This window comes from Humulus lupulus, chromosome X (genome assembly GCF_963169125.1).
Source record: "Humulus lupulus chromosome X, drHumLupu1.1, whole genome shotgun sequence".
Taxonomy (NCBI): Eukaryota; Viridiplantae; Streptophyta; class Magnoliopsida; order Rosales; family Cannabaceae; genus Humulus; species Humulus lupulus.
This window is the reverse complement of record NC_084802.1, coordinates 72,052,431-72,064,562: the sequence shown is the minus strand read 5'-3', so window position 1 is coordinate 72,064,562 and position 12,132 is coordinate 72,052,431. Positions and strand designations below refer to the sequence as shown.

Below are 12,132 nucleotides of genomic sequence, written 5' to 3'. Positions count from 1 at the left end.
AGGCCCTCCCTGCTGGAGGACACGGGTCGCGACCTGCACCCCAAGGGTTGCAGTGCGGCTCATGAATCAAAGGCCTTCTAGCCTTTTTCAGCACACGGGTCGCGACGCCTGAAGAACAGAGCCATGACCTGGACCCCAAAAACCATAAAATCACCATTTTCTCAACATATTTCTCCGAACCTAACCCATAGATTCTCACCCGAAACACCAACTAAACCCATAACTAATTTTGGATTCCTTATTCACATACCCTAGATATCATAACAAATCCATAAACAATCCCATATAGTAAGCAAACACCCATAATTAAACTCAAAATCCATTTGCATGCACGCCTAAGGTTCTAACACATTCCAGCAAAAATTCAACAGCAAGATCAAATTAAGGAGCTTACCTCTGCACTTAATTCAATCCTTGAACTATTTCCCTGAGTTTTCAAGCTTCCAATCCACCAATCCTTTAGCTTAAACCCTTAAAGTTTTCTCCAAACCTTCAACACCACAAGAGAGAGAGAGAGAGAAACATTGGAGAGAGGGAGAGAGAGAGAGAGAGAGTGCTAAAAGCTGAGTATTCCTTCTGTTTTTTCTTCTTCTAACTCCTTCTAGAGTCTTAGCAATCAAAGGAGTCTAAGCCTATCCCTTACCAAAATTCTAAAATGCATCCTTAAGTCTATCTAAATCCTCAAGTGCCACCAAGGGAAATTTCGTCATTTTCCATGTCCCATTAATTCCACGAGTGTTCCTATAAATCACCGTTTAATCCTAACATGTCCAAATAATTACTAAACTATTACCCGTTACTCGATAAATCCCGAACACATATTACGTTCCCAAAATACCCCTAGGCTCCTTCTGAATCGGGTATTCGACCTTGTTGTGACTTTCTAGCTAAACTGCTCCCTAGGACTGTCTTAGATCGCGCATCACAAATATATCACCACTCACTCGTGGTATCAATCACAATATACACAAATATTGCATTTATGCCCTCTATAGGCTAAAATTACAAATATGCCCCTAATAGCCAAATGGGGTCCACATGCATAGTTAATTCACCTAAACATGCATTTCTAATCACATAATCATCAAATTCATATATTAACGTAATTAAATCAATTATTGCCCTCCCGACACGGTAATCAAGGCCCTATGCCTTATTAACAAATTTGGGACGCTACATTACATTTCCTTGTAATTTTATCAATGAGAGTAGACCGAGGGGTTCTATTTGCCAGCTTACCAGCCATGAACTCTATACCAACACTGGTAATCTCCTTAGCTAACTTTATTGTGATATGTTTCTATGACAATCAGAATCCCGTGATCCGTAAGGGGAAAGACCGGGTAAGCTGTGCAATCCCACACCGCCTGGGGAAGGTCAAGTGTAATGATTCTAAGACTGTGTAGGTATGGGACTACACAGTTGAAGAGGGCTTAAATGGATTGATGGGTACTACCTATATCAGGAAGATGCATCTTCTTTTCGGTAGCCCATCACTTGAGAACTCCATGGTTAAGCGTGCTTGGCCTGGAGTAATCTAGGGATGGGTGACCTCTTGGGAAGTTTTCCCAGGAAGTGTGCGAGTGAGGAAAAAGCACGCTGGAAAGACTTGTCTTGGTTTGTAGGGCCAGTCGTCATTCCAGAAAGTAGCCATAGTGATGTGGGGCGTCACATAATGGTATCAGAGCCTTGACCCAGCCGGAAGTGTGGCCGACGGGGACGTCGGGCCCGTAAGGGGGGGTGATTGTGACAGTCAGAATCCCTTGATCCGTAAGGGGAAAGACCAGGTAAGCTGTGCAATCCCACACCGCCTGGGGAAGGTCAAGTGTAATGATTCTAAGACTGTGTAGGTATGGGACTACACAGTTGAATAGGGCTTAAATGGATTGATGGGTACTACCTACATCAGGAAGATGCATCTTCTTTACGGTAGCCCATAACTTGAGAACTCCATGGTTAAGCGTGCTTGGCCTGGAGTAATCTAGGGATGGGTGACCTCCTGGGAAGTTTTCCCAGGAAGTGTGCGAGTGAGGACAAAGCACGCTGAAAAGACTTGTCTTGGTTTGTAGGGCCAGTCGTCATTCCAGAAAGTAGCCATAGTGATGTGGGGCGTCACAGTTTCAAACTATCCACTTGGCCCGAACCCTTCCAACATAAGGCACTAGACACCACATCGGTTTTCCCTAAATGATAAAGGATTTCACAATCACAACCCTTCACCGATTTAACCAATATTTTTATCTCATATTCGAATCCTTTTGGATAACATAATACTTTAACTGTCCGTGTATATCTCACGCTTCTCCCCCATGTAAGTGGTGTCACTACATCTTAAGTGCGAATACAACTATTGTTAGCTCTAGTCGTGAGTAGGACATTATTTTTTATAATTCTTTGACTTTCACGAGGCATAAGCAATCACCTTCCCAGCCTGTCTCAAAACGTCATAGTAAACCACAAACTTTTCTCAATCTGAAGGAAGACTGAGTACTAACGCATTAATTAACCACCACTTCAATTCCTGAAAATTGTTCTCACACTTGTTGGTCCACTCAAATGTGTTGCAATCCTCGAGAACCCATAAACTAAACGCCAATAATACCCCGCCATTCCAAGAAATCTTCTAATTCCTTAAGCACCCCTTGGCCATGGGCAATCTCTCACTGGCTCCGTCTTGGTTGGATCCACCATAATACCATTCTTTCTCACAATATAACCCAAAATATTACTCGAAGAAGTCAGCACTTACAATTCTTGAATACAACATGAAATTAATGTCCCCTTAGCCTCTGTAGTACCAAATGGAGATGTTCTTCGTGCTCTTCTTCTGAATGAGAATAGACCAATATGTTATCATTAAACACCATCACGAGCTTGTCCAAAATGATCCTCGCATTCTCTATTCCTCATTTCCATAAAAGTCGATGGAGCATTGGTTAGTCCAAAATACATTCCCGAAAATTCATGGTGTCCATACCTCATGCAGATAGCAGTCCTTGGAATATCTTCTTCCTTGATCCTCAGCTGGTGATAACCAGATCGAAGAACAACCTTCAAGAATCTTGTCTTGCCTTGCAACTGACCACCTAAGTCGTAAATATTTAACGGTGGATACTTATCCTTGGTAATCACCTTATCCAATCCCGGTAGTCAGTACACATCCGTAACAATCCATCTCTCTTCACAAATAATACTGGTACACCCCACAACAAGAAGCTAGGTCTAATAAATCCTACATCAAGTAATCTTTGTAACTAAACCTCTAGTTCTTTTAACTCTATCGGTACCATTTAGTAAAGTTCCTTAGAAGTCGTTTCTATTCCAGGCGCCAATTTTATCACCTACTCGGTCTTTCGATGCGGTAATAATTCAAATAAATCTTTTGGAGACACATTCTGAACTCTCCAACAGATCTGGTCTCTTCCAATTCAACGGTTCCAGTAGTAGGTGTCTAGCCTTCAACACTGAGGTCATCAGGACACAGGGTCCATCCACAACACCCATAATAACAAAGGGATCTTCTCCCACATGATCAAAATTACCATCTTCCTTCGTTGCAATCTATAGCTGCCCCCTAATTGGCTATTAAGGCATAACTCTTACTATATCAACATCCTCATAACACAACACCCATAATAACAAAGGGATCTTCTCCCACATGCTCAAAATTACCATCTTCCTTCGTTGCAATCTATAGCTGCCCCTACTTGGCTATTAAGGCATAACTCTTACTATATCAACATCCTCATTCCCTAACTCAACCCAATTCAAAAATAATTTCTTACCATCCAACTCCACCGATCATGATTTTATCCATATTCTAAGGGTTACTAACTCTCTAATAGATAACAAGGTACCAAACTTCACACCATGCCCATCATAAGGTCTTCAAAATTCGTTTATCGTCACACTTGATACAAACAGACAAATGGTACTAAGTTTTCACCTATGTGGTATGCCCTAAAAATAAGTTCTCCAATTCTCTTGACCCTAATGCTTGCATTGAGTATCCCAAAATCGTTTATTTGACCTGGCGATACTAGAAATATTTACATCCTTTCTTTTAAATAAATGGGATCGCTACCTTACTAGATCATTTAAATAAATGAGTCGTTATCCGAGCATCGTGCCTTACGACACCCTCTTTGGATCCCTTGTTCCCTATCCTCTTAACAATAAATGACTCCCCTACCACCTGAGCATATGCAGTAACTGTTGATACAGATGTGATTCTCCCATCGTGAGCCCTCATAACATTTAGCCCCCCATAAGAAATATTTCTTTTATTACAATGTCTGTTGGCACTAAGTCATCTGTAATCCTTGCCAACCTATCAAGTTTCAAGGCATGTTCAGTCACAATACCATTGCTCTGAACCGACTAGTGAACTTGTCCACCTTCGCAGTCCGACTGCGTCAATATGATACTTTTAATTTAATAACTCCCGAGACTCCTCCTCATTCATTGTAATCATCAATGCATGTCTCGGATGCAACCTCCCATCCAATCTGAGCATTTCCTAGTAGCATAAACTTCGCATAAGCCATTCTATCATTACCAACCATCCTCAGAAAAATCAATGTTGGAACTATTCATACTTATTCGTTGTTCAGTTATGCTCTGTTGAATCTACGCCTCCCTCAAAACTGAAAGGTGTTACTTTCATAACCTTTCTCACAATGGTCCCAACCGATTTCCTTAGGTTATACCACCAACCTATCGATGTAGGAATCACATGCTGAGCAACATCCTCTGATAGAATCTATTGCCTCAGCTATCCAGTCTCTCCTCCTGTCTCTGTAATTTAGCTTGCACCTTAGTTAACATTTGCTCCTACTCCATGAGGACTAATATGAGGTTCCACTATAACATACTCCGCCATCACACTCTTGCCATCGAGTCTAATTAATCGCCTCAGAAGCACTATTCACAATACTTCTACAATCAATGTTTCCAGTTGTTAGGCAATGACACCAACCTCTAGACCGTTCCACGGTCAAATTCAAACAATCCCAACATACATATGCAACAATAATGCTAAAACGCATTTCTAACCCTATTCACATAGTAGCCAAGAGCTAGACCCTATCAGTATATCTCATGCTCCATAACCTAGCATGAAGATATGTCAAATTATTTAATTACGCAGTCAAACAAATATTCAAAACATTAATTACCAAACCATGAGTCGAGCTTGTCTTTAGCAGTGAGCGTACATGTTCGATCAATCTTTAGAAAACATAAGCCTAACCTGGTTCTAATACCAAGTTGTAACATCCTACTAATCCAAGATCGTTATACCGTGTGTTAGAAATAGTGCGTAACTCGATAAACGAGTCATTTGGACTCAAAAGGATAATTAAAATTAAACTATGATTTAGGTACTAAATATTTTGGTCAATAAAATTAAACTTTTCGTTAAACGGTTTGAATATATACAGGGGATCCAAAAAGTTTATAAACAAAAGATAGTTATATTAAACATTACAAAAATAGTTGACCTAGGCGGCAAAACCGAACGAATGTTCTAAGTTCCTTAAAATAACTCGATCGTGATGGCCAAGCAGGTCGAATATGTACACGCTGCTCCAAAGTCCTTCAACTCATGACTGGTCCAACTCTAGCTTGCCCTTACCTAATCCATAGAGCACCCAAGACCCAACAAGAAAACCCCACATGGCATAATAATAATCCAATTATTTATAAGAAATAAACACATGCTTCACAGATACAAAGTGCATTTATTCAAATTATATAAATTGTAAACATGTTTCACAATTTGCAAGTATACTCATTTCACTCATGTGAATCATTTACACGACCCAGAAAAACAACCTTGCCGAACGACCCAACCGAGCGAGGTGTATACTCTGCGCCAAGCCTACGATCCATGCTAGGCGAGTGAGGATTGCACCCTTAAACTGAACTCGCCTTCACAACCCATGTTACGCACACAGGCTGACCTACCCACGTTACACACGATGGTTGAATGTCAATTGCACCAATTATTCACAGATAATTCAATGCTAGTATGCATGACAACCAATATGCTATATATGCACATGTCAATTTTCTTACCTCAAGTCCTACGCAAATAGTGGTACGACCTCGAGTACGATCCCTGTCCTGAGCCTTATAGAAACCCTAGTCACAACGTAAATAAAACACTCATTATGGATTAGAATCAGATCCTGAGTACCAATCTAAAATCTAACACTTGGAACTACTAACTCCATTTAACGGGGTACTAAAAATGTCCCCCGAGCCTTATTCCCAAAATTAAGAAATTCCACGTTTCTGGGGCATTGGCACTGTCGCACCCTACCCCAGCGCGGTCGCGCCACTAGCTCCGAAACCTAAAATTGAATTCAAAATTCCTTACTTTTTGGGACACTAGCGCAATCGCGCTAGGTTGCCAGAAACCAAAAAACGAGCCCATATTTTACTGTTCTTCCCCAATTCATAAGTTACGACTTCTCCCTACAAATGCCGACCCAAAATTCGATCCCAAGATTTTTTCCAGCAGATTTTTAACACCAAAACAACCACAACTACTAGTTTTACAACCTAGAAGAAATATCAAAACATCATTGAAACACCTAAAACATCAAAAGTTGCAACTTTGAGCTTAGTACTCAAGCTCCTACCATCCAAATCCGTGAATTCCAAACAAAATTCTGTAAATTCCAATTTGATTTTGAACCTTAAATCCATTCTAAAAATAATTCTAAGCCTACCCAACTCTTCTCAACAACATAACTTACCCAAATCCAAAAATCCACCCAAAATTCCTAACTTTTCCTCAAGAATACAAAGTTGAACAAAGAGAGAGAGAGATTTACTTCTGAAATTTCAAAAATCTTAGCTCTAGCTATGTCTTGGGCAGCTCCTAATCCTTCCAACAATTCCAATTCTCTTGGGGAAATTCCTCAAACCATGCTTGGACCGATTCTTGAGTTTAGTGACCCTGAGAGTGTTCTTGAAAGTGACCCAAAATTGGAAGGTGAAAGTGCTTGAACGTGAATGGCAGCTGCCTACACACTTAGCCAAATTTTTTCTATCCCAAGGCAAAAAGACCAATATACTCCTCCCCACAAACTCCTTTCTTAACACACCTCAAAGGCAAAATGGTCATTTGCCTATAATTTTTACTAAACCTCAAATTACACCACTAGTTCCCAATTTAACAACTAATCAATCAAACACAATAATCCCACCAATTAATTTCACTTTACTAATTATCTCAAAATATATACGAAATTACCAAAATAGCCATTGACTCACCCCGAGCCGGGCATTAATCTCAATTGTGACTTTTTCGCTAAATTGCTCAAAAGGTTCGACTCATGTCGAATATCACAAATATATCAACATAATAATGTGGTCTCAAGCACATAGCATATAAAATTACAATTTTACCCTCAATGGGTCAAAATTATGAAAATGTCATTTTTTTTAAAAATTGGGTCTTTAAACATATTTATTATCCATATTCGTATATACTCAATTACATAAGCATATAAATCACACAATACAATTAATCAGCACATAATTACCCTCACGTGTCCTCCCAGCACGCTAATCCATACACTTAATTCCATTAGAGATTTCGGGACATTACACTTGGCTACCCTTCTCCTGGGCCGAAGGAAGGTCCTCGAGGACCCGAAGGAAATAATTAGAGGAGACAATCTAGCAAGACTTTGAATACCATCTCGGAACATGGTGTTCGAGAGGTGATATTTCTGGGTGGAAGTACTCCTCTAGTGGTGGTGAACTCAAGTTGAAGGACGAGTTTTACCTCCCGTGGAGCCTATAGTGGGCTCCAGGAGACTTCACCACTTTGGGGAGCCTTAATCATCTTTTAAAGTATGTCATGTGTCACTTGGTGAAAAGACGGACAACAACATTATTTGCACTTAAGTTAGAGTGTTTGTTGTTTTATCTTCAATTTACGCAAGTCTTCTCTAGTTCTCGCACTATTGTGTTAAAAAAATCCCTCCAACAACAATTAATAATTTTATTTAATTATTTTTTTTTAAGAAATACTATCATTTAGGGCTATCATTATTCTAAACTAAAAAAAAAAACGAATCGTGAAATATTTTAGTTTTTCTTTTTTCATTCCTCAATCTCAAATTCATTTCATCTATTTTTGATATGTCATTATACCCCCTCACAACGTCAAATCATTCTTGCATTGATCCATTTTTGTATCTTTTATCCATTTTCCTAAATATCATCTAGTCATAACAGACTCCCATTATTTTTCTTTATGAGTCACAGCAGCTCCAATAATTTTTCTTTGTGAGCCATTTTTTTTATCATTTTAATTTATATTTTCTCATTTTATTCATTTAACTCTTGAACTTCTTAATCTATGTATATTTCAATTCACATTTTTAAAGCACAACTTTAGAAGAAAAAAAAAACCAATGATAATTGGGCCTGTAATCTTCTTTCTCACTAGAACTTAGTATTTATAAAATATTATAACAATATTTTCCTCTAATAGGATGGATTTATGCAAAATGTCAAGAATGTTTTGTAAAATGAAGTATTTTGTAATAATGTTTTTGACAATACTAAATATTTAACTTAAATTATTTTGTCAAAGTTATTTTTTTGAAGAAATATTATTGGATGATGATTGTTTTTAATCACTATCCATATTTACTTTTAGTATTTTTGGTACATAGATAAATTGCAACTCTATTTTTTTTTTTTACATGAATGTGTATGATGTAGTTTTAGGGGACCTCCCATAAATTTTCAAGAAATTTCAAATAATTTAAGATGCTAAAATCAGAATTCAAACAACTAGTTGCAAGCATGCTTACTTCAATATTTATATGTGCGTTTAACATGTTGTTTGAATCATGATTTCGACATTCTAAATAATTCAGAATTTCTTGAAAATTTGTGGGAGATCCCTGCAACTATATTATACATCGTCATTTAAAAAAAAATAAAGTTGCAAATTATCAATGTATCGAAAATACTTAAAGTACCTATAGATAGTGATTAAAAACAATTACTACTATAGTGGTACCATTTTTTAAAATATTTATTTTGACCTAATATTCAATGATCTATGTTTTGTTCAATAGTCTATACAGCCTAAAAATTATAAATATGAGTGATTGTTTCTTTTTTTCTTTTTTGAAAGAATGTAATCTTTATTAAACGGCTAAACCAGACAATAACAAAGAATACAAATTCGAAGGAATATTGGATCCTTTATACACAAACCCTGAATGAGTATAAGAGCTCCTAGCTAAGTTGTGAGCTACATGATTAACAGAGTGTTTCAAAAACATTACAGACACATTAGAACACTCAGAAAGTAAAGGTTGATAGTCCCTAATAATCAATCAGATGACTATGGAGAGCTTGAACTACAATCTGACAATCAGATTTGATAATAACATTTTTGACCTGGGCTGTTTTGATCCAGTTGAGGACCTCCTTGACTCCAATGTGCTCGAAAATAGAAGGAAGAGCAAGACCTTTGCATCTTTGACAACGAGCCTCAATTAATAAATCATCATGATCACGGGCAATCCAACCAAAGCGAAAAGATTTAGCAGCAGGAAAAAGGGTAGCATCCACTTTAATCTTGATATATTAGTCATAGGTTTAGTCCATTGCTCAATACTCCCTGAATTCGGGGCTGGGGCTTTGTCAACCTCAGAGTCAACGTTTTGAGCTCTATTCCACTTATCAAGATGAGTAGCTGCCACTACCAAAACATGTTGCACTTCCATACGAATCCATTTCCAAACTAAATCATTGCGAGCCTTCCAAATCATCCAAAGTAACATGCTAACCAAGAAGACCTTTCTACCATTCCCACTTGAAAGAATATGCTCAAACCAGCTATCAAGATTAGCCTCATGCAAAGGCTCACAAGATAGACCAAAATTATGCCAACAAGTGCAAGCAAAGCGACAAAGGAGGAGAGCATGCATCATAATTTCAGTAGCATTCAAACACACAGGGAAAACTAGATTAATATCAACAAAATGTAATTTCAGATTCAGGTTGGTAGGGAGGTAGCCATAAATTGCTCTCCACAAGAAGATTTTTACCTTTGGGGGAATTTTTAAATTCCATAAAGCTCTCCAAAACCCAAAATTATTATCCGAAGTCCAACGTCCATTAGAAACTTGTAATAAAAGATAGGAGCTGCGAATAGAATAAATCCCATTTGACTCTTGCATCCAATACTAGTGGTCCTTGAAAGAAGACCAACTGAGAGGAATACTTTGATTTGGCTTCTTATCTCTCTCCTCAAAAAGATCCAACAACAGATTTGTAGGAAATTACTATCTAATCCCTACACCAACAAACCAACATATCAATCATATCAAGGTCATTCAAGACCTTTCAACACTTTGTATTTGACTTGAAGTCAAAACACTAAAACGACACAGTTTAGTATTCCATCATAAACAAATATCACACTTGTCTCAAAATTATTTCAATCTCACAATCTTCTCTAAACCTAGCAGAGAGTTCTACCCTTTCTTCCTTAAGAAAATTTGACCAGACATAGAGAAGTCACCCTAGAAACAAGATTAATTTACAAAGAGAAATAAAGTAAGTGAAAGGAAAGAAAACACACAGAATTTTATCGAGGTTCACCCAAGAATGTGATACGTCCTCATTGAGCTGCTCCTTAGATGGTGAGCTCAGATTTTCATTTATAAGAACACGATTACACAGATCAAGTAAGGATTCCAAGTCACAGAAGTACGAGAAGGTAATCCTCTTCTCTCAACTCTCAATACTTTGTATTTTTCTCTCTTTTCCTTTTACAATACTTTTACTGACTCTCTCTTATGTTTCTTTGTCTCTCTCTCTCTCTCTATAACTCGCTCCTGGGAACTCTGGCTATGCTTCAAGAACTTGGGGCTTCAACAAGTGCGATCCTCAAGTATATATATATATAGGGTAGCAATTCAAATTATTTGTATCTGTGGTAATTAGTTGATTCTGTTAGAAGTTTATTAGGATCTGAGCTGAATAAATTTTCTTGTAACTAATTCTTGTAAGAGAGCACGTGAGGTTTTGGCCTTCGGGCAAGAGAGTTTAATTTTTTGTAATTGTACTATTGTTAACGGCTTAAGTGGAGATTTAAACAACAATTTCCACTTGAATCTTCACTTGAGCTGTTATCGACCGTGAATAATCCATCTGAGGGTCTTAGCTCTATACTGTTATGTTCATCATCTAGTATCAATCCCTAGTAAATTTATGCATTTAGTTTGGGTTACCACTTTTGTTCCCATATCTGATGGGTTATCTTCTGTAGGTACTTTGTCTATGATAATGTGACCTTGTGTCACTTTATCTCTGATGAAGTGGTATTTTATTTCTATGTGTTTAGTTCTGTCATGAAACATAGGGTTCTTACATAGATGTACACAACTTTGACTGTCTGAGTAGGCTGTAGGTATATCATTGAATGGCTTGATTTCCTCCATTAGGCCATTTATCCAAATAGCTTCCTTTATAGACTCAGTAGTGCTATGTATTCTGATTGTGTAGTTGATAGTGCCACAACAGGTTGTAACTGGACTTTCCAACTAACATAGTTTTGTCCCATTAAAACATATAGGCAGAGGTAGACTTTCTACTGTCCTTGTCCCCTGCATAGTCAGCATCACTGTACCCCTCTATAGTAGTGCCTGGTTGTTGTTGTTTGTAGACTAACCCTACCTTGTTAGATCCAATTAGGTATTTGAATAACCACTTCATAGCTAGCCAGTGAGTTTTCCCAGGATTAGACATGTACTTACTGAGAATGATGATGGCATAGGCAAGGTCTAGTCTTGTACAAACTATTAAGTACATTATAGAACCCACAACATTAGAGTATGGCACCTTACTCATTTCTTCCTCTTCTGTCTTGGTCTTAGGGCACTGTTCCTTAGATAAGGTATACTGGTTTGTGATAGGTTGAGAAGCATGTTTAGCTCCCTTCATTGAAAACTTTTCAATTATCTTGTGAATATAGTCCTCTTGAGTCATGCATAGCCTTCCATTGCTACTATCCCTCCTTATAGTAATCCCTAGTATCTTTGTAGCTGTACCTAGGCCCTTTATCTCGAATTATGTCTTAAGTAA

The 12,132-nt window shown here is 37.9% G+C and overlaps 1 long non-coding RNA gene across 1 annotated transcript; it reads left to right on the top strand.

Moving 5' to 3' along the window:
• The first annotated feature begins 10,477 nt into the window (after positions 1-10,477).
• LOC133803397 (uncharacterized) lies at positions 10,478-11,231 on the top strand. The gene is made up of 2 exons (XR_009877934.1): positions 10,478-10,765; positions 10,909-11,231. It is a non-coding gene; the product is annotated as an uncharacterized LOC133803397 (long non-coding RNA).
• The last annotated feature ends 901 nt before the right edge of the window (positions 11,232-12,132 follow it).